The sequence below is a fragment of the Artemia sp. Qi Xiang Cuo genome, chromosome 19 (assembly GCF_049724085.1).
Source record: "Artemia sp. Qi Xiang Cuo chromosome 19, ASM4972408v1, whole genome shotgun sequence".
NCBI classification, from domain to species: Eukaryota; Metazoa; Arthropoda; class Branchiopoda; order Anostraca; family Artemiidae; genus Artemia; species Artemia sp. Qi Xiang Cuo.
The window spans coordinates 38,476,811-38,500,764 of NC_142812.1; the positions used below are offsets into that span (position 1 = coordinate 38,476,811).

General features: G+C 36.1%; 1 long non-coding RNA gene across 4 annotated transcripts in view; it reads left to right on the forward strand.

The window, feature by feature from the left end:
* Positions 1-8,572: 8,572 nt before the first annotated feature.
* The window catches only part of LOC148940815 (uncharacterized), a 51,868-nt gene continuing 36,486 nt past the window's right edge, over positions 8,573-23,954 (forward strand). For 3 of the 4 annotated variants that reach the window (XR_016143351.1, XR_016143353.1, XR_016143355.1), the window contains exon 1: positions 8,573-8,785. This is a non-coding gene — a long non-coding RNA (uncharacterized LOC148940815). Of the gene's footprint in view, positions 8,786-9,051; positions 9,115-23,954 lie in introns of those variants that run through there. The other variant, XR_016143352.1, reaches the window with a different exon arrangement.

A 23,954-nucleotide genomic window follows, 5' to 3' on the forward strand; every position in this document is an offset into this window, starting at 1 on the left:
TCCTTTGGAAATGAATGATAGTCCAAGTTGTTTCTTAAATAGGCCTATGATCAGGGGCGCCAATTAGGGGGGGGGGGCCGGGGGGGAGGCATGGCCCCCCCTAGACTTTGAAAATTACCTTCTTATTTATATTTCACAGCTATTTTCAATTTTAGCTATGTGCTATATTAAACCAGCAACTGGTCCAATAAATACGACCAACAAACTGGTGCCCTAATTATATAATCTTGTTTTGAAATGTCTAAGAGCGAGCGCGTCTACACTATTTTATTTCTGAGTAGGGTTCATTCAAAACTAAGCTTCATGTGGTCAGTACCCGTTTCGTTATTATTCTTGTGAAGAATTCGTTGTAAACTATGAGTTTTGTATATTGCCTTTTTTAGTAGCTGGGAAAGGAAATGTGTTCTAAGGTTTCAAGGGGGTTTTGGTCAGCAGATTCTTGACGTTGTTGAATAGTTTATGGGATGAATAGTCCCAGAGGAGTGTATGGGACTGTCGTGAACAGGAAATATAAGTGATTGGTTTATGGGTTTTCTACGCGGGGTAGTTTTACCGTGGAGTATGGGAGTGATTTTCTAAGTGAGTTTCTACGTGTTTCTTCAGTTCTTCTCTTGCCGTGTCTAAGTGAAGTCCTTGTCTACTACTCGTTTAACAATGAGTAAAAAGCGACAACAAACTTTAGATTTTTTTTCGGTGAAAATTCTGAAGTAAAATGAAGAAACTTTAGTGCAAGAAAATGACAATAGTGTCAGTGCCAAAAGTGTTGGGTTAGTTGAGATAAGTTTTACCAACTGGGGCAGGCTTTCTGATACAAGCGGAACAAAAAATGGTCCAGATCAACATGAAAGTTCGGTCTGCATCTCTGAACCCCTTGCGGGGTTCCAGTAGCAGTCAAGAAACTCTCTCAGATATCTCTAGGACGCGTCACGACAAACCAGCTCAACCTATTCTTGAGAGATATCCGGCTTCCACTTCTAACGGAAGGAAATTCAGTGCACATTACAATTAGACTTATGAATGGATTGAATACTAAAAAAACTTGAATTCCGTGTTTTGTTTTGCTTGCCGCCATTTTTCTATGGGGACTCTAAGCGCTGGAGAAACTTCTGGAAAAAGGGCTTTCATTAAGTCAGGATTCTGCAATTGGAACGACAGTTCTGCTCTATTAAAGCAACATAATGGTTTGAAAGACATAGGCATTGTATGTCAGCATGGAGGGAATTTAAGATAATGAGTACTGATACTTCGAAATCTATAGCGAATGCCTTAATTCAATCCAAATCTCAAGAGGTTGAGGAAAATAGAGATCATGTGAAGTACATTTTTTGCGGTATTTGCTTTCTTGGCCACCAGGGTCTTGCTTTGAGGGGTCATGATGAATCAGAAACATCTGCAAACCAGGGTAATTTGGATGAATTGATGGAGAAAATGTCTAAAGGCGACGAAAAGCTGAAGGCCAAGTTACAGCGCCGATATGGTCACTTTTGCAGTCATCATACCAAAATGATGCAGTCACACTGATAGGAAATGCCTTTCGCCAAGGTATTATTTCAGAAGTAAAATTAGCTAATTACTTTGCTATTCTTGTCGACGAGACAAAAGACGTTTCTAGAAAAGAACAATTAGCGATCCTACTCAGGTACATATCAAAGGGAAAAGTAGTGGAGCGACCAATTGGCTGCTATCACATGCACAAATTAGACGCCGAGAGCTTATCCACCTCGATTTGTGAAACTATAGAAAAGCTTGGTGTAGATTCGATGCTGTGTATTGCCCAATGTTATGATGGCGCATCCGTTATGAGTGGGGAATTTAACGGAGTTCAAGCAAAGTTTAGGGAGAAGGTGCCTCATGCAGTTTATGTACACTGTCACGCCCACAGATTAAACTTGGTTTTGACTGAATGCCTAAAAAATATCAGCAAACTTTCTGAATTTTTCTCTGTGGTGCAAAGACTTTACGCATTTATATCATGCAGCAATACTCGTCACGAGCTATTTGTGGAATCCCAGCGTATTAGCGGGCAAAGTCTTGGAGCTAGAGAGGACCGCCCAGACTCACTGGTCTTACGCAGTCTGCACTATTTCGAAGGTGAAGGCCAGTTTTTACTGTATGGTTGCTGTGCCTGCCGCAGTCTCTGATAGTTCCAATGGCGAGGCAGCGTGTGAAGCAAAAGGAATACTGGAAAAAATCAATTCTGCCTCTCTCGTTTAAACTTTGTCAATAGTGGAAAAAGTATTAGTCATTGTAAATTATTTATAAGAGCAACTTCAATCCGAAAGTTTGTTGATTTATAAGGCACTTGCACTGATTTCTGGGACATATGAGACACTCCAAAAGCTGAGAAATGATAACGAATTGAACAACTTAAGCAAAAACATAGCTGAAGTCTTGGCTTTACACGATATCCGGGAATCAAAGTCCCCACAATCTAAAACCAGTGCTCAAAGCAGGAGAAGTCAAGCAATTTCCATTTATTTCAAAGACTTTCTTTCAAACTCAAGAACCGGTAAACGCTACACCAGCCAGCCAGTTCAATCAGACTCCAACTAACTTCTGTGTTTTGAGGTAAAAGACCGTTTCACGAGTGAGATGGACCAACGTTTCATGCAGAATATGCCTCTGCTTAACGCTTTATCTGTCTTCGACTCCTCAAGTTCCGAATTTCTCGAACTTTCCAAAGTGTAAACAGTTATGTGTCATTATCAAGGGATTCTCGATATCGATGACCATGCCATAGAATCCCAGCTTTCTTTTGCAAAGCTGGATCTGTCAAAAAGGGATATTTCAAAAATGGATCTTCTTCGAGCTATTGAAATCTTATCCGACCTCCCAGTTGCCTATTCTGCAGTGCTAAAACTGATGAAGCTAGTTACTACTTTGCCTTTGACCACTGCCAGTAATGAACGATTCTTCCCGGCATTAGGGCGTGTGAAAGACTATCTGCGATCGACGATGGGAAACGACAGACTCGGTGATCTCATGATAATGGCCGTTGAAAAAGAGGAGGTAAAGAAACTGGATTTGGATAGATTAGTCACTTTTGCCAAGCAGCGACCTCGCCGCTACCCCCTGTTTTAGGTATGTTTGCTAAATGTTTTTTTTTGCATCTTAATTTTAAAAAAAAATCGAAAAAAAATCCTTGCCCCCCCCTACATTTTCGTGAATTGGCGCCACTGCCTATCATTCTGTTTTAAACCGTTTAGTTTTGATACTAACAGTGACATTATTAAGGATTTTTCAGAAGGAAATATAGGGTAAAAAACAGTATTCAATTGAGCAAAATTATATAAAACCCTCACATCTTGTTACCAAAGAGAAATTGAGAATAACTGTATATATTAATGAATAGCTACAAATCTAAGCTATGCATCATTATGGTTATTATTAAAATTATTTAAGATCAAACAATTGAAATTATTAGTTTATTCACCTATGTACAGGAACCTCTTTTTGGAAATAGCCTACCAATTACCCTAAAGTGGTCTTTCCCAAAAGAGGCCTTTACCCTAACGTAGGCCTGATAGAGATTTTTTAGTGATTTATTTTTTATTTATTTATTAATACCGACAGCGGTAAGCTATACAAAAAGCTTGTCGCACTAAGGAATAACATAATAAGGCAACGATAAATCTTACTTTACAAAATATACACACAACAGAAATTCCCTATAAATATACATGAAAACACATTTAAAATGAATCTTGAAAGGACCGACTGTGAAAATTCGTAGAAGCTAGTTTTGTTTTGAAAGTGTGGATTGTGAGAGTATCAACGGTCTCTGATGAAAGTACATTCCAAGGCTTGCACACACGGCTGGACAGTGAGTTCTGACCTAATCTTGTACGTGGCCGTGGTGGGTGAATTTTGGGCTGGTGTTGACGGGTGGTGTTGTATCCTGAGAAGGCGAAGAAGTGAGATGGGGTGATAATGTCAATGTTCTTAACGATTCTGAATGTATTTATTAGGTCACCTCTATCACGCCTGAACTGAAGACTGGGTAACTGTAGTCTCTGCATTCTCTGCTGGTATGGCAAATGTCTCAGATATGGTACGAGTTTAGTTGCCCTCCGTTGAACTTTTTCAATCCTTGCTCGGTCTTTCTTGTTAAGGGGAAACCGTACTGACGAGCAATACTCAAGTATTGGGTGGACAGTTGAAACATAAAGTGATATGAGTGAACGGAAGTTAAATCTGGAGAACGTGCACTTTAAGCGCAACAGTTGGTAGTTTGCCCGATGGGTAATCTGCGACACAGGTTTATCAAACTTCAGGCATGAATCGAAGCAAACCCCAAGATCTCTAATATATTCAACGGCTTGAATTTGTTTTCAATCAAGGAGGTACGGGTAATGTTGACAAGGTCTACAAAGATAATGAACAGTACTACACTTAGTCTCGTTAATGAACATACAGTTTGCTATGTACCACTGAAGCGAAGTATCCAAGACACTTTGGAGCAGTGAAATCTCTTGTTCATTCAGTACGGATTTGTACAGCTTCACATCATCCGTAAACTTTTTACAGTCAATTTATTAACATCAAACGGTAGATCGTTAATAAAAATGCAGAAAAGTACAGGCCCTAGGCAACTGCCCTGCGGAACTCCACTGATCACAGGTGTGGAATCTGATAGGGCTTCTCCTACAACAACCTATTGGGTTCTGTGTGTTAGATTAAATAAAAAAAACAAGTTTTTTAAACTGAAAGTAAGGAGCTAAATTAAAACTTAAAACGAACAGAATTTTTTCCTTATTTTTAAGGGTCTTTCCCCTCCTCAACGCCTCTATCTTTACTATAATTTTTTTTTTTTTTTAAAAAAATAATTTTTTTATACAGATTAAAAATTTAGCGTAAAGAGCGAGGCGTTGAGGAGGGGCAGCCCTTTCATATACAGAATAACTTCTGTTCGTTTTAAATTTTAATGTCGCTCCTTACTTTCAGTTTAAAAAACTTGTTTTTTTTTATTTAATTTCTGATCGTTTTTTAGTTAATGTAGATTTTATTTTGGCTCGCCGTCATTGAATAAGTAAAAAAAAATTGCGTAAAATTTTTAATTTCATTTTTCTAAATTGCTGTCTCTAAATTTTGTTATGACTTAATTTACAAATTAACTTATGTAACGAACTTCTATATTCGTATATTTTTCTTCTGGCAAAAAATACAAAGTTGCAGATTTTTGCAGATATGAGCTTGAAACCTATGTTATAGGGTTTTCTGATACGCTGAATCTGACGGTGTGATTTTCATTAAAAATTTTTCACTTTTAGGGGATGTTTCCCCCTCTTTAAAAAAATCAGGTGAGTTTTCTGAGGCTCGTAGCCTTTGATGAGTAATACTAAACTTAATAAAATTCATATATTTAGAATCAGCATTTTTTTTTTTTTGGAAAAAAAAATTTATTTTGATACATTTATTGTATCTTTTGATACCCATTTTTCTTTTGATACATTTATTGACATCAAAGTTCCGTTTTTAAAAGTTTCGATTACTTTTGAGCCGCATCGCTTGTTTTTTTTTTTATTATTTTTTTTTTATTACGTATATGTTATTAAGTATATGATGGGTTTATCCCCGTATTACATAACACGCACTTTAATTTAAAATTAAAAAAAAAAATTTATTAAAAAAAACCTTAATAAAAAAGGCCGTTTAATTAGAATAGATAGCTCTTTTGAAAGCACTAAAAAAAAAAACTGTAGCGTAAAGAGCGAAGTATTGACTTGGGGGAGAACCCCCTCATATACGTAATAATTTCTGTTCATTTTAAGTTCTAATGTTGCTTCATACTTTCAGTTGAAAGTACTTGTTTTTTTAAATTTAATTTTTGATCGTTTTTTAAATAATGCTTGGAAATCCGGCTCCCTCTTCATAGAAGTGTCCCTAACCCCAAAGATACATCCTCCACGGAAAGATTCTCCAGAGTAACCTCCTTCTCCAGCCCCCCTTCCCCCCACCAGAAAAACATTCTTCCTGAAAATGTCTGTATACTTCCCAATAACCAATACAATATGTAAGCAATGGGCAAAGTTCATAACTTGCAGCCCTTCCCCTGGGAACTGTGGGGGATTAAGTCATCGTAAAAGACATATTTATTAGGTTTTCGACTATGCTAAACACAATGGCTATCTCAAAATTTTAAGTGGGTGACTTTGAGAAAAAAATGAGCATGGGAGGGGGCCTAGTTGACCTCCATTTTTCTTTGTCACTTAAAAAGGGAACTAGAACTTTTAATTTCAGGTCCAATGAGCCCTCTTACGATATTCTAGGACCACTGGGTCAATACGATTACCCCTGGGAAAAAAAAACAAAAAACAAACAAAAACAAACGCACCCGTGATTTTTCTTCTGGCAAAAATGCAAAATAACACATTTTTGTAGATAGGAGCTTGAAACCTCTGCAGTAGGGTTATCTGATACGCTGAATATGATGGTGTGAATTTCATTAAGGTTCTATAACTTTTAGGGGTCTTTCCCCCTTTTTTCGAAAAATGAGCCAAATTTTCTCAGGCGCGTAACTTTTGATGGGTAAGATTAAACTTGATGAAACTTATATTTTTAAAATCAGAATTAAAATCTGATTCTTTTGATGTATCTATTGGTTAGAGTTTTTAGAGTTTCGTTTTTTAGAGTTTCGGTTACCATTGAGCCGGGTCGCTCCTTACTTACAGTTCGTTACCACGAACTGTTTGATAATCTGTTATCCATGCAGCAGTCCGAGAGCCAATCCAGTATTGTTGACACTTCTTAATCAGAAGTGAGATAGAAATTTTGTCAAATGCCTTAGAAAAGTCAACATTAATGCAATCAAACAAAACCCTCCTATCTGCCATTGAGTGAAAGTCATCTATGACTTCCAGAAACTGTGTATTACATGATCGCCGCTTACAAAACCCGTGTTGGGGTGGATGCCTCATATTATTTTCTTTAAAGTATGACTGTATTCCACGGACCAGGATTTTTTTCCATAATTTGGGAAAAAATGGACGTATACGAAATCGGTCTGTAGTTGTGAAATTGGGATTTGGAACCATTCATATAAAGTGGTGTAATAACCGCCTTTTTCCAGGCTGAGGGACACTTTAGACAAAAGGCACAGATTAAATAGGTACGTGAGTGGGTCTGCCAGAACTGGCGCAAGTTCACGCAGCATCTTGTTAGAAAAGCCGTCGATGTCGGGCGCCTTTCCTGTATCTAGTTCCTGAAGTGTCTGATAAACCTACTAACAACTACTAACAACTTAGAACTAAAACACGAAACAGAAGACAACAACTGCAAAACATTTTCATTATTACAAATCGACATTTCATTAACACTAGGACTACGATAAACTGCGAAAAGTTGAACAGCACTTTTGGAACCGGGCAATTTCACATCGATAACTAAGCATTTACTAATATTTGATGCGACGGGTTCATTAAATTCCAAATACTTCAGTAAGGTATGAAGATACACGAAAATACCACGCTTATAATTACTATTTACAGCAAGGTTATACTTAAGCACCTGCAGAAAATACACCTCTAGCTGCAAGCAGCTTTTAGGAAAAAATTCTATAACAATGACGACATGAGTCTTATGGACTGATATGAGAACTAGAAATTCATCAAATTTTGAAGATAAGCAATCTACTTTTGAATAAAGCACAGAAAGTTCACTACATGTTTCCACCACAAAAAGGATTTATCTTCACAAGCTCCAATCCTGATTAGCCGTTTCAAATCTTCCACCCAGATTCACCTGCGACTTCCTTTTCGTGGAGTTGTTACTTCAGAGCGTCATATTTTTTGTTCTGAGCAAGCTCAGTATTTGTAAGATCGTGGGAGAAACTAAAGCCCGGAAACGCAACTTTTATATTCACTATATTTTTTGACAAGAAAAACGATGCCGTGTCTCTTTCAATGGGGCTGTGGAACATTAGATTGATTGGATGACACTTTCTGGGTTCAGGCTTTCCAACGCAAACAGAAAACGAACACTTCGAAGGACAGTTTTGAAGAAGAAGTTCATTTATTATTCCTAAATCTTTTCATTCTGCAGTTTTCTTGTAATGCAACTAGGATCTTCGGCAAGTCCAAACGCGATAAGATTTTTCTACTTTGTAACAAAATCGTTGAAGTTACTCTTGGCTGCTAATTTCTCACTGATATCTTGTTTGAGTTTCTTGCTCAACATTTCAAACTCAGTCTTCACATGGATTACAGTATGTATTTTTGAACCACTTAATGAACACTTTTCAGCCAAATCTTTTTCAACGTTTGCAATTCTATTGCTCAGGGGCTTGATCAGCCTGTCAAATTTTTTCTGAATCTTTTCCTCGATGCTCGTGAACGATGATCGGATTTCATTGTTGATAATTTCTTTTATTTCCGTGGCAGTGAGATTATTTTGAGTAACTCTAGTCTGTTTACAAACGGGACAGCATCAAACCGAACCAAGACGACGCGTCATCTTTGTAAATAAGTGGTACTCCATATCGGTCATATCTAATCATTCAATGCAAAGCCAGGCTTCATACGAGTCACACAAAAGGGCGCAACTACCGTCTTTCAGTCCTATATCACAGGCCTTGCATTTATCTCTACCCTTGGTTGGTGACTGTTTTTGGCGTTTTGTAGCCATTTTCACTTTTTTGTTAAAAATCTGGTAGTTGTTTTGGATGAGTTGACAACACTGCTTTCCGCCAAAATTTATTCCAAGCGTATTTCCGGTGAGATAAATCTGAATCTGCAATCTATTGGATGGTGATATATTTTCGGGAAATGGTTTGTCTTTAACACGACAGGTAGGCTATATCTTTCACCCTCTTGACCAAAAACGAAAGTCGGGTATTTCTAATACCAGGTAAATCAGGAAATTATTGATTACTCACAGACAGGTAAACTTCGCTCTGTCAGCGTTGCCAGGAATTCCATGAGCTTGGAACTTGACCCCTATCTAGGCTGTTCAATTTAGGGAAAAAACTTTGATATGGCTTAAAAATCTACTGAAGTTTGTATCAGTTAAGCTCTCCCTCTCTCTAGGAAGGAAGTTTTACCTAATTTAGAAAACTTAGCCTAGTTAGCAAATTTAATCAATATATGAAATAACCTATTCTGAACTGACAAGGACAAGGTCAATAATGGTTACAGTAAAATTCTAGTTTAGCTAAGCTACATTCAAATAGTATAATTGGTATTTCCTTAAATAATTTTAGTAATAATCATATTGATGCATAGCTTAGATTTTTAGCAATTCATTGATATATACATTTCTTCTCAATTTTTGTTTTGTAACAATTAGTGAGGGCTTTAGTCTTACATAATTTTGCTCAATTGGATGCTATTTTTTTTATTTACTTCAAAATGCCTTACCAGGACATGGTATGCCTTAGTCTGTAGATTGATCTCTGAAAGGTTTGTTTTTCCAACCTAACCTCTTTCAAAGATAGCAAAAAGTTTTTGTACTGTTTATTTTTGTGAATATTTTATAAATATATCTCTATTTTTGAACAGTCCACTAAAACCCAGAAGAACAATCCATTGCTCAAAATCCAGTGCAATGCTTTGTTGCTTACTAGCTATTAGTCATGGTTGCATTCCATAAAGGGACACCACTCCTCATAGTCACCATGCAGTGCTGTTTATAATAATCCCACACAGATCTGGTCAGGAAACTTGTGAAAAGTGCACCCTGACACTGCTATGAAGCCAATGAGGCAGGATTCCCCCCTCTGAGATAGGGGCAGAGAAAAGATCTATTAAGAGAGCAGTGAACTACATCCATGTCATAATGTCAGAACAGCTCAAACCTTTTATGCTGAGCCTTGTTGGGGCATTTTGTACAGAACTTGGGTTTTGTTCTCATACACACACAGAAAAAAATGGTTGTTCAGCTCAATCCCAGGATCATTTATCACAATAAGAGCAGATCAAACACAAAGATACCAGATATGCCACATCAGCTGGAATGCTAAAGACCAAGTATCAGAATCAAACAAAAAACACATGAAGGACAAAAGGCTTGGAATTGGTCAACTTGAATATGGGATTGCTGATATTGAAAAGGACTTGAGGTGGAAAGGGACACAAGCTTTCTGAACTTTCTCACATATTAGGCCAAGAATAAAAGTGGTTTAACATTAGCTAAATAGGTCTATCACACTGGTTTACACAGTGAACTTATTGGGGATTGAGGGTTTATTTTCTGCTGACCTGTCATAGACCCTATTACATTCTTATGGTATGTAGGGTGTGCTATGGAATGACAATGCTACAGAAAGAGTATGAGCATTTTTAAAAAAAAGTTGTTTTTCTTGTATAACTTACATTCTTCACAGAGGAGGCAACCTGCAAACAATTTCAGAGGAAGGAGAGCTGAAAAAAGCTACTTATGTTTAAAGTCCAGTAAATTAGTTTTACTAAATATTATAAATTTTTTACTTTTTTTATATTTTTAGTTTCCCTGAGAGAAGAATGTCTCCTATGAGTTTTTTATCATTTATTACAAAACAAGTATGTCCACTTAACTGAAAAATAATTTGCTGAATTTACTGAACATAATTTGCACTTTACTGAAAAAATATAAATGTTTTTACTTTTATAACTTTAATAATCAAATAATAATAACATTTTGAGTTTGACTTGGTTATTTATTGTAATTTCTGTTTGTTTTGGGTTTCATTTATTTATGAATGCTGATTTGTGGTAGTTCCACGCTTGGTAGATTATTTGATTTTATTTTTGCTCATTTTTGGTTTAATGGAGTTCTTTACTTTTCTTTGAAAAACTTATTTTGTGGAAAGTTTTTTTTTAATTAATTTCTGTTCATTTATATTGACTTAGTCTATTCAGGGAAAAAGAAAATAATTCTTTAAATCTTTTTGTTTTTTTTAAGACTATGGTTTGGCCTGCTATTTGTATGCTGGAGAAAAATTTTCAGCAATTTTTTAACAACATACACCCTTTTAAAAATCTGGACACAAATATTAGTGTTTAATTTAGTTTCATACCTCCTCTAGTTGACCTAAAATAGAAATCTTGATACCACTTGCAAAAAAAAAATCTGTTTACTTTCTTACATAGCTTGGATACTCCTACAATATGTTGGTTTGTTTAAATTTTAAGAGCAGAAGTAACCCCCAAATTTTGAACATAATACCCTCAGTTGTTCTTGGGATAATGCTGAGATGCCTTATTGGGAATTTGCATTAACACAGTACATTTTGATTTAATCTTAAGGCAACATAATTAGTTTTTAAACATAATGGGCAAATGGGAGGGTGGGCATAGGAGGGGGACTAGTTGCTCTCCAACCACTTTCGACTATTAAAAAGGGCATTAGCGCTTCCTATTTTCAATGGAATGAGCCCTTTTCAAAGTTCCTAAGACAACTCCTTTGATACAAAGTGCCCTGTTCTAAAAAAAATAAAATAATACATTGATCCCACATTGATCTTAACTATAAAAATGTCAAGCCTTCCAATCACTTTTGACTATCAAAAAGGGCAGTAGCCCTTTCAATTTCCAATCAAATGAACCCTTTTTGAGTCTATGACAATGCTTTCTATAACAAAAACCTTGTATGCCCCCAGGGCATAACTTACAACCATTGCCCTGAGGGCTGTGGGGGAGTGTCATCCTCAAAAACATAATTTCCAAACTTTTTAACTAAGTCAAACAAAATGGCTATCTCAAAATTTTAATTACATGTGTTTGGGGAAATGGTGGATGTAAGAGGGGTGTTAGTTATCCTCCAATCACTTTCAACTATTAAGAAGGGCACACACCCTTCTAATTTCCAATTGAATGAGCCCTTTTTGAAGTTTCTACAACATCACTAGCTATTAAAACCTTATATGCCCTCAGGTTATAACTTACAATCCTTGCCCCAAGGGCTCTGAGGGGGTTATCATCCTCAAAGATCTAATCTTTTAAAACTTTTAACATGTTGAATAAAATAGCTATCTACAAATTTTGATTGGATGTATTTGGGGAAAAGGTTGGCATGAGAGGGGGCTTAGTTGCCCTCATATCACTTTCGGCTATTAAAAAGGGCACTAGCCCTTTGAATTTCCAATCGAATGAGCCCTTTTTTGAGTTTCTACAATAAAGCTTTTGATAAAAACCTTATGTGCCTCCAGGGCATAACTTACAACACTTACCCTGAGAGCTGTGAGGGGAGTGTCATCCTCTTAGATATAATTTCCGGACCTTTCAACTACTATGAACAAAATGGTCCTCTCAAAATTTTGATTGGATAAATGGTGGGCGTGGAAATGGGTGTTAGTTGCCTTCCAATCACTTTTGACTATTAAAAAGGGCTCTAGCCATTTCAATTTCCAATCAAATGAGCCCCTTTTTGAAGTGTCTACTAAAACGCTTTCTATAAAAAAAAACTTATATGCCCCAGGGCATAACTTACAATTCGTGCCTCGAGAATTGTGGGGTGGTTGGCATTCTCAAAGATCCAATATCCTGAATTTTCAACCACGTTGAATAATATCGCTATCCTATAATATGGATTTTATTTGGTTGGGGAAAAGGTGTTTGTGAGAGGGGGTTAATTACCCTCCAATTACTTTTGACTATTAAAAAGGGCACTAGCCCTTTGAATTTCCAATCGAACAAGCCTTTTTTGAAGTTCCTACAACAACGTTTTCTATAAAAAAACCCTTATATGCCCCCAGGGCATAAGTTACAACCCTTGCGCTGAGGGCTGTGGGAGAGTGTTCTCCTCAAAAACATAATTTCTGTCTGAAAATCAACTATGCTGAACAAAATGGCTATCTCAAAATTTTGATTGGATGTGTTTGGGGAAATGTTGGGCGTGGAAGGGGTGTTAGCTGCCTTCCAATCACTTTCGAATATTAAAAAGGGTACATGCCACTCGAATTTTCAAACGAATGAGCCCTTTTCGAAGTTTCTATGACAACTCCTTTGATACGAAGTGCCCTGGTCTAAGACCAAGAAAAAAGAATAATAAAAAATACATTGTGCCACCATTGTTCTTTACTTAGGCAGCGCTATTGCGCTGTGTATGATTAAGAGCCAAGCAATGATTCTCAGGAGGGAAGAAAACTTGTGGAAAAAATACCCAAGCCCTTTCTGTTGCCAATGCGCATCAACAATAGAGACTATGCAGCATCTCCTATGTAAATGCCCAAAGTCTGCAACAATCTCCTCTGAGCTGAAAAGAACAACCAGGAAGTTTGGATTGTATGAAAATATTAAGCTGTTACTAGAAGCAGACCTCCCATCCCAGGAAGAGAGATGGATATTCAAGAGGATCATTAAATTCTCCCGAAGTATCAATATTTCATAAAAAAAAGTCCTGTAAATTGTAAGATGAAGGGTCGACAAGCAGAAGAAGGGAATGGTCCTGTCGCAAGAGCCGCAGGGGTACCTCCAGAGGGGACTTAAATTGCGGGGAAAAGGTAGCAGGACCCTATGCTTCCCTTGTTTGGCCCTTATGAAAAAGCCAAATTAGTTTTCTCTCCCCCTTGAAAGAATATAAATTCAATACCACGAAGGAGAATCAACCAACTTTGAAGCCAGAAGGACACTGAATGATGGAGTCCAAGTGCTTTCTAACAAAGAAGAAGAAGACGTTTTATACATAAAGTAGATTTGCGCTACTGAAAACTGTAATCAATTGAAAGATTTGTAAATCTCCTTTTATTTCTTATTTGATTGTTTGGAAATGCCAACACAAAATCTGTATGTACTTTCTTTCTTCCTCTTCCTGAAGATCCCTTGGATCCAAATTAAATCATATTAAGGTTTGAGGATGATAAAGACATTTACTATTCTGTTCATTAAAATACCATAGTTGTCTGTACTTGTTGGGGAATAATATAGACACTTTGTCATAACTAAAGTCCAACAAGCCACATGTTTGCATCAATAAAGTCCTTAGACTTCCTGTATTTGGGCACTTCCAGCAGGTGTCAAATAAACTGTATGTCACTTGCACAATTAAAAGTATAGTCTTCAATTATATTCAATTTCTTTTGTTTTGCATTAAATCACACACTATGTGCATGCAGGTTGTCAAAAGGACGTATCAGCAACATCCCAGAAACTACATACGATATTTGGTTGAAACTTTCAGGGCATGTTGAGGGGGATATTGAATTAACCAAACGTTGCTATTTGCATACTACTCCTACAACGACTGTTACTACTACTGGGGCGAAGGGTATTAAGGCGGAACTTCCATGGAATGTTTAGGGGGACGTTGAACTAAATCGACACACTGAGTTGTCAGGTGTTATAGCAATATCTCAGGAACAGATTAGAGCATTAAGTTGAAACTTTCAGTGTATGTTGAGGGGGCTGTTGAACTAGCTAAAAGACAATATATGCATGTCTCTCCTACAAATACTGCTAATACTGAGGCTAATGGTATTAAGGTGAAACTTTCAGGGAATGTTTAGGGAGAGGTTGAACTAAGTCAAAACACAGTATGTGCGCGCAGTTTATCTAAATAGGTATCACCAATATCTCAGGAACGGCTTACTGCTACTACTATTATTAATGTTTGTACTACGATGATGATAACTGCTGCTACTGAGGCTAAGGGTATTAAGGTGAAACTTTCAGTGAGTGTTTAAGGAGAGTTCAGTATATAATATCTCAGGAATGGCTTAGAGTATTAAGTTTTAACTTTCAGGCTATGTTGAGGGGGATGTTGAATTAACCAAAAGGCACTATGTAACTTTACTACTTTTACTACCTGTAAGGGCTTTAAGGCAAACTTTTCAGGAAATATTGAGGGGGATGTTGAACAAAACAGAAACATACTTTGTGCAGGTTGTCAAAAGGGTGTTTCAGCAATATATCAAGAATGGGTTGGAGTATTAAGTTGACACTTTCAGGGCACGTTGAGAGGGTTAAACCAACCAAGAGGCGCTATATGCATACTGTTTCATATATGCATACTGTTATGCATACTGTTTGCTATATGCATACTTCTGGTGCTACTATTTCTATTGCTAATGCTACTACTGCTATTTCTACCATTGCTACTAAGGCTAAGTGTATTCAGTTGAAATTTTCAGAAAATTTTGAAGAGTAGGTTGAATTAGATCAAATTACGCTATTTGTATACAGGTTGTTAAAAGGGTGTATTGGCAATATCTCAGGAACGGCTGATGGTACTAAATTGAACATTTCAGGGCTGCTACAACTGCTTCTTCTACTGCTAATACTAAAAGCACTACTTATGCTAGTACTAGTATTATTGCTACTGCTAATGCTACTGTGACTGTTTATCACTGCAACTGCTACTATTTACGAAATTACAATGGTTTATTCAGCAAATAATGCATGCAAGTCCCAGATTTTGCATACAAGTCCAGTGGACATTGTTTGCCACGTGTCAACCCAAAATCAATCCAATCTTTCATCTCTTAGTTCTATGACTGTCTACCCTAGTTCTGCCCTAGGAATGACGTATGGACGGATGATAGATAGACTTATCTATCAACAAATGAAATGACATCGTTATTACACAATCCTAAAAAGGGCTTGTCCCATATTTGCCTCTCACTCATTCGGACTATCTATTTTGGCTTTTTCCACAATTAGCCATGGCTTGATACATGCCAGCAAGCATTAGCTAATTCTAATGCTACTGTGACTATTAATGACTGCAGCTGCGACTATTGACGAAATTGCAATGGTTTATTCAGCAAATAATGCAGTAGAAGTACATCCATTTTGGTTGTTCAGTGGGGTTAAAAATTAAAACTAGGGTTATTTGGCTCTTAGATGCTCCTGGATTCGCATGTATAAGGGGTAGGGATTGATCAGTTGGTATTCTTCACATAGAGATGATAAATCTTGTAGCAATACAGGAAAGGGCATATATTGATATGTTTTACAATTAGCTACTTTTCAACATTAAAACTTGCCTATTTTCAACCTCATAAAATAAGTTTTTGATTATTTTGTGCTAAAAAACGAAGGCTTAATTTCCTTTTCAGTATATTTAACCTTTAAGGGTGAATACGGCATGTTTTATCTTATTTGATGGTATCCCAAAATTCGACTGTTCGGTAATCCTAGGTATATATACTGGGAGGTAGGGCTACTGAAAAAAAGTTTTGACCCATCACAACTTTTCAGTTTACATCACAACATCACACCATCATGAAGAGTAATTTGCCCCAGGCAACATGAGATTGTTTGAGTTACTTGAATATCTGTATTAAAGGGGGTTCTTCTTTAATGCGTATTTGTAATAATTTATAATTTGGTAATTCAGACACTGAAAAAAGACTTATGCATGCGTATTTCAGAAAAAAAGGGGTGAAACTTTTCAATTTACTATAGAAGCCTTTATGAATATACACACTCTAAGATAATGTCAAAGGGTGCATTCAGGATTTTTGTTAGGGGTGTGGGAGAAGGAGGGTTTTATATTAAAAAAACCCTTAAAAACGCATCAATCATTTTATTTATATGCAATTTGTTGCGTTTTTACGAGTTGGACATACATTTGAGGGGGGGGGGGGTCAAAACCCGTAATCACCCCCTTCCTGGATACGGCCTTCATAATGTGCCTAATTAAGCCTTATCCCATATCCCTAATTAAGTAAAAAATAATTCTGGTGATAGTAAAGAGATACAAAATGATTTAAAACAAGCCACAATTATTACAAATATGAGGAGGACTGTCCCCTCCTCAACCCCTCACTCTTTGTGCTTCTGTTTTAAAGTGTTTTCCTGAGAGCATTTAGAGTCCAACAACTATAGCCAGTTGGTAATTGTATCTGCTTTATTTTTTGACTGCCTTTCAAAATGTTTTAACTAAAAATTTTATTATATGAAGCATATGTAAACACAAAAGCTCTTAAACTCTCAAAGTATTGCAATAATGATAATTTTTAATTATAAAAAAGCTCTTGTGCTAAAGCATTTGTGCTGGAAGCACTGAGAACGAACAGCCGATATTTCGCTTTAAGAGTAGGAGTTAAGGGGTGGTGGTTTCTTTCAGATATAGGACTATTATGTGCAGATTTTCAAAACTGAGTAAAGGACTCAGGCCATAAATGCCTGTACGGTATTGCATTCAGATATTGTAATGCCCTTATTGCCCAAATTGAAATATACCCAAAAATGTCCATATTGATCTTGTATTCAGATTAATTTAAAAAACTTTTTCCACAAAATAAGTTTTTCAAATAAAAGTAAAGAACTCAATTAAACAAAAAATGAGCAAAAATAAAATCAAATAATCTACCTAGCGTGAAACTACCACAAATCAGCATCGATAAATAAATGAAACCCAAAACGAACAAAAATAACAATAATTAACTGGGTCAAACTCAAAACTAGCAGAAATTAGCATGAGTTTGGCGCAAAACCGCTATGCCTTCCCTAGGTCAGAACAAAATTTTCACTTTACTAAAAAAATACAAATAAGTGTGCCTTGTCAGTTTAGTTTACAAGTAATGGTATTTTGTAATCAAAGTATTAATTTTATTTGAATGGCTAAAGTTATAAAAGTAAAAACATTTATATTTTTTCAGTTAAGTGTAAATTTTGTTCTGGCCTTGGGAAGGCATAGGGGTTTTGTGCCCAACTTATGTTAACATAAGTCTAACATAAGTTAACATAACTTCAATAAATCAAATAATATTAACATTTTCTTTATCTTTTTCTTTATCAAATTCTTTATCTGCTGATGACGGTTACTGTGATGCGACCGATTTATCCAGAGATTTCGTCATTGTTTTTACTATCTAATAAAAGGGTTTGTCTTTATTATAATATTACTTGTACGCAACATATCACTTGGTAATTGAACAACTCTCAATCAAAATTTAATCATTGAGACTAGTATGTAACTAGTAGATATTAGAGGTTATACTAATGAGCGCCATCTTTGTATTTACCTTCTTTGACTTCTACGAGTTTCAGTAAATCCTTGACCGCGCAGTAAATAGCGAAGCTAGTTCTATGTGTCATTTTTTTTTTTTTTTTTAAGAAGGCACTTCGTATGGAAGGAGTTGTCGTACAAACTTTGGAAGGGCTCCTTCGAGTAGAAATTGAGTATTCTAGGGTCCTTTTCAAGGTCAAAAGTGATTGTAGGGCGAACAGCCCCCCCACACCTCTTTTTCTCCCAAGTACATCTGATCAAAATTTTTAGACAGCCGTTTTTTCTACCAAGTTGAAAGGTCCAACAACTGTCCCTCTGGGGAAAGCACCCTATAGCAGCCTATGGGGCGAGGATTATAAGCTGTAATTTGCCCATTGTTTATATATAGCACTGGTTATTGGGAAAGTGGGGCATGTTTGACCCTTGGTGTCCAAAAGAGCCAAGACCATTAAGGTGAAGCTTTCAGGGGATGCTACGGGGAGTGTTGAACTAATTGAAAACACATTATGCGCATACCGGTTATGAAAAGGACGTATCTCAGGAATAATAGAAAATATGTTTTTTAGGAGGACACTCCCCAACAACCCTCAGGGCAAGGGTTTTAAGTTATGTCCTGGGGTATTTAGGTTTTTATAGAAGGCGTTATCATAGAAACTTCAAAAGGGGCTCATTTGATTGGAAATTCAAAGGGCTGGTGCTATTTTTGATAGTAGAAACTGATTGGAGGGTAACTAGCCCCCCCCCCCCCCACGTCCATCATTCACCCTATAACACATCCAATTTAATTTTGATTTGATTTTGACACCCTATAACACATCAAATCTATAACACATCCAATCAAAATTTTGAGATAGCCATTTTGTTTAGCGTAGGCTAGTTGATTTCCAGATAGAAAATATGTTTTTGAGAAGGACACTCCCCCACAACTCTCAGGGCAAGGATTTTAAGCTATGCCCTTGGCGTATATACGATTTGTATAGAAGGCGTTGTCGTAGAAACTTCAAAAAAGGCCAATTCGATTGGAAATTCAAAGGCTAGTGCCCTTTTTAATAGTTGAAAGTGATTAGTAATATTTTTGTTGTTGTTGTTTAGACCAGGGCTCTTCGTATCGAAGGAGTTGTCGTGGGAACTTCGAAAGGGGCTCATTCGATTGAAAATAGAAAGGGTTGATGTCCTTTTAAAGAGTCAAAAGTGATTGGAGGCCAACTCATCCCCCTTCCACTCCCACTCTCCCACCCTAAACATTTAGTTTAAAAACCAAATGTTGCCTTAGGATTAAATCAAAATGCACTGTGATAATGCTAATTCCCAATAAGGCATCTCAGCAGTATCCCAAGAACGACTGAGGGTATTATGTTCAAACTTTCGAGGCTACTTCTGCTCTTAAATTTAATCAAATCAAAATAGTGTAAGTGTATCCAAGCTATAAAAGAAAGTAAACAGATTTTTTTGCGAATGGTATCAAGTTTTCCATTTCAGGTCAACTAGAGGAGGTATGAAACTAAGTTAAACAGTAGGCCTACTATTTGTGTCCAGATTTTTAAAATGGTGTATGTTGTTAAAAATTGCTGAAAATTTTTCTCCAGCATACAAATAGCAGGCCAAACTTTAAAGTCTTAAAAAACGAAAAGATTTAAAGTGTTATTTTCTTTTTCCCTGAAAAGACTATGTTAATATAAAACGAACAGAAATTAATTAAAAAAAACTTTTTCCACAAAATAAGTTTTTCAAAGAAAAGTAAAGAACTCCATTAAACAAAAAATGAGCAAAAATAATATCAAATAATCTACCAAGCTCGAAACTACCACAAATCAGCATCGATAAATAAATGAAACCCAAAACGAACAGAAATTACAATATATAATCGAGTCAAACTCAAAACGAGCAGAAATTAAAATAAGTTGGGCGCAAAACCCATATGCCTTCCCAAGGCCAGAACAAAATTTGCACTTTACTGAAAAAATACAAGTGACTGTGCATTGTCAGTTTAATATACATATACTGATATTTAGTAAACAAAATGTTAAAATTATTTGATTTATTAAAGTTATAAAAGTAAAAACATATAAATATTGAGCCAAAATCTAGATTCTAAGAGAGAAAAACCGAAAACATTTAGAATATTCTTCTGTTAACCAATGAAAAAGAATATGTCTAAAAACAAACAAAAATTAATTAAAAAAAAAACTTATTCCCTAAAAGAAGTTTTCCAGAGAAAAGTAGAGTTACATTAAACAGAGATAAGCAGAAATAAAGTCAAATTATTTTCCAAGCATAAAATTAAAATAAATCATCATCAATAAATAAATGAAATACAAAACGAATGGAAATAATAAATCAAGAGCTATTAAGACTTTCCGGAATGAATATCAGTATATATATTAAGTCAATACACAATCTTTTGGTTATTTTTCAATAATCTTGGTTATGATGGTATTTTTTTCATTATTATTATAAATTAAGACACATAGACCGAAATAAAACATGTTTTCAGTAAAGTAAAAATTATGTTGTGGTGTTCAGAAGGTTAGGGGGTGGAGGGGGAGGGACATCTTTACTCTGCTTAGTTTCTGCTCGTTTGAATATGACTGGGCTATGTAATGTAATTTCTTTTCTTTTTGGGTTTTATTTATTTATAGTTATAGTTAATAGTAGGAGTATGGGGAGTAATATTAATAGCATTTTACCTTATTGGTTTAGTTCAAAATTCCCTCTTCGTTCCTTGATAGTTTCAGCTGAATACTTTAATCTGTTTCTGAGATCTCGAACATAGCTGATACGTCCTTTTGACAAATTACATGCACATAGTGTTTTGATTTAGCTCTCTAATACCCTTAATCTCCTTAGCTTTAGTAGTAATATTAATCATGCTAATATTGGGTTTTGGTTAGTTCACCCCCCCCCCCCCCAAAAAAAAATCAATGAAAATATCACCTTCATACCCTTAGCCTTATTGGTAATATTAGGAACAGTAATAGCATTAGTATGAACATCCTTCTAGCATTTGAACATCCTTCTCATCATGTCCTGGTTCCTCAAATTGAACACTCTAAACCATTCCTAAAATATTGCCGATATATCCTTTTGACAATTGTTTGGACATGGCGTGTTCTGATTTTAGTCCGACTTCCGATCAACATATTTTCAATTTTTGCCTTAATACCCTTAGCCTAAGTAGTAATCACAAAAGAATCACGATGTGTAGTAATATAAGCGGTGATAGTAGCAGTGTGAGTAGCAGTAGATAATTCCCTCTAACATTTCCTGAGAACTATGCCTGAATATCATTGGTTTTCTTTTTACACAAAAGGTCAAACATGCCGCCTTCCCCAATAACAAATTCTATATGTAAAGAATCGGCGAATTGTGTAACTTACAGTCCTTGCCAGAAGGACAACATATTTTGAATTTTACACCTTCATACCTTTAGCCTTAGTAGCAACCATAATAGAAGTAGCAGGTGTAGAAACATAAGTGGCGATAGTAGCAGTATGAGTAGTAGTAAATAACACCCCTAAAATTCCCTCAGAACTTCACCTAAATGCCATTTACCTTTTTTTTTTTACACAAAAAGTCAAACACGCCCCCATCCCCAATAACAAATTCTATATGTAAAGAATCGGCTAATTGTGTAATTTTGCCCCAAGGACTATGTAAGTTGTCTTCCCTAGAGTCATAGTTATTGAACCTTTTGGCTATGCTGAACAAGATGGCAGCATAAAAATTTTCATTGGATCTTCGGGGGACAAGGCGAAAAGAAGGAGAGCTGTATACTCTCCAGTTCCTTTTAACTTTTTGGGAAGCCACTAGGCGTTTCAGTTTGTAATCAAGTGAGCCCTTCCAAAGTTTAAAAACATGTGAAGTATTAAAAAAGAAAATGAGGCTGTGATCTTCTGTAAACCCTTAAAGGCTAGAATATAATTTGTAAAGTACAGAAACAATAGATATTTTGAAGTGTCTTTTATTTTATTTTGTTATAACCAGTGGAGAATTTATGTACAACTTAAACAAGTTCTAGCTCTAGTTCTAGCTCCACCTCTTTATTTGGAACACCGTAAAATAGAGAGCCCTAGAAAACACAGAAGCCTTTTTTTTTTTAAGCAATCTTAAGTCTTCTATCTCAATCAGTATCCATCGTCAACGAATTATTTGGAACTGGATATCATTCTTGATAGTACTTAGAACATCTTTCTGTAATTTGTACAACTACAAAACTTTCTCTTTTCGTTGATAGAGGGTAGAGACTTCTGCAATATGGTTCTCTAATGTGATGAATTTGATGGGGCAAATTGCATCAAGACAAAACACTCTTTGTGGGTGTTTTCTCCGTTGTTAGATCCCTGACAAATAATCCCAGGCTTGTAAGTTCTGGTGTGTAACTTAAACCTAATTTAATCGTTGCACATCTTTAAACCAAAACTCTTACCTAACTTACGTCGAAATCTAAACTAATTTCTATTTTTTTTATATATATTTTGCTTCAACGATTCCAGAGACATCTTCGGTATAATTAATATGCCTCCACTATTATCCCAGCAAAAGAAATTCCTTGGTTTCTAAATATTCTAAAATTCAGAAGATTTCTTCTTCGTGTGTTTTTAAGACGAAGCTTCTATTAACCGATATTATTCCAAAAGTGGCTAATCCATAAAAAATTATAAATAATACATTTTGCCAACATCGTTCCTATATGCCCCCAGGGTATAACTTAAAACCCTTGCCCTGAGGGTTGTGGGGGGTTCTGTACTTAGTCCTCGTTTTTTGCCTTGTTCTCTAGTGTCCCCGTTCTTTACTTAGGCAGCGCGATCCTGCTGCCTATGATTTATATAACAACTTTCTATATAAACCTTATATGCCCCCAGGGCATAACTTACAACCATCGTACTGGAAGTTCTGAGGGGGTCGATTTTCACAAATATCCAATGCTCAGGATGTTCACATACGTAAAAAAGGTGTGATATCTCCAGATTTTTTTTGATAGTGTCGTGAATAATAATTGACGCGTGCTGGGCAGTAAATACTGTCCTATCTCTTGCAATTATTAAAAAAGGTATAAGCCGTTTCAGTTTCCCCTTGAATGAGCGTCTTTGAAGGCTATATGACAGCTCTTTGAATAAAAACTATATGCCCCCAGGGTATAAATTACAACCCTTGTCCTGAGGTCTGTGGGGGGAGGGGTTGTCATGCTTAAAGAACTATTTTCCAAAGCTTTCTACTACGTTGAATAACATGGCTATCTAAAAATTATATGACCCCAGGGCATAACTTATAATCCTTGCCCTGAGGGTTGTGGGGGAGTGTCCTCCTCAAAAATATATTTTCTATCTGGGAAGCCACTACACTGAACAAAATGGGTCTCTCAAAATTTTATTGGATGTGTTTGGGGGAATGATGGGCGTGGGGGGGGGGGGCTAGTTGCCCTCCATTTACTTTCGACTATTAAAAAGGGCACTAGCCACTCCAATTTCCAATCGAATGAGCCCTTTTTCGAAGTTTCTATGACAACTTTTTCGATACGAAGTGCCCGGCTGAAGAAAAAAAAACAAAAACACATTGTGCCCACATCGTTCTTTACTTAGGTAGCGCCAGCGCGCTGCCTATGATATAGCGCCAGCGCGCTGCCTATGATATGCAGTATGTTTACGTAACTTAATGGATTCATCTACTGCGTCCTCTTATCGTTGCATTCTGGAATATTTCTTTGTATTATTATATTGTCTTGCAATGATTTACCTCACCCCCTTGTTTATCGGTTTTCAGCTTTTTTTGTATTGCCTAATATATATTCTTTTTTATCGTGCAGTTTACATAAGAAAGTACAAGATTTACGTTAATCCACTTTGCTCGGGAAAAATTGTCCTTCTGATATAAGTTTTAGATGATGCCCCTACTTCTTTATGCAACACTCATCATTGTGATGTATTATCAATAAGATTAAATTAAAAAAAAAGTTTTTTAAACTGAAAGTAAAGAGCAATATTAAAACTTAAAACAAACAGTAATTATTCCGTATATGAGCGACAGCCCCCTTAATATACGGGATAATTTTTGTTCGTTTTGGATTTTAATGTTGCTCCTTACTTTCAATT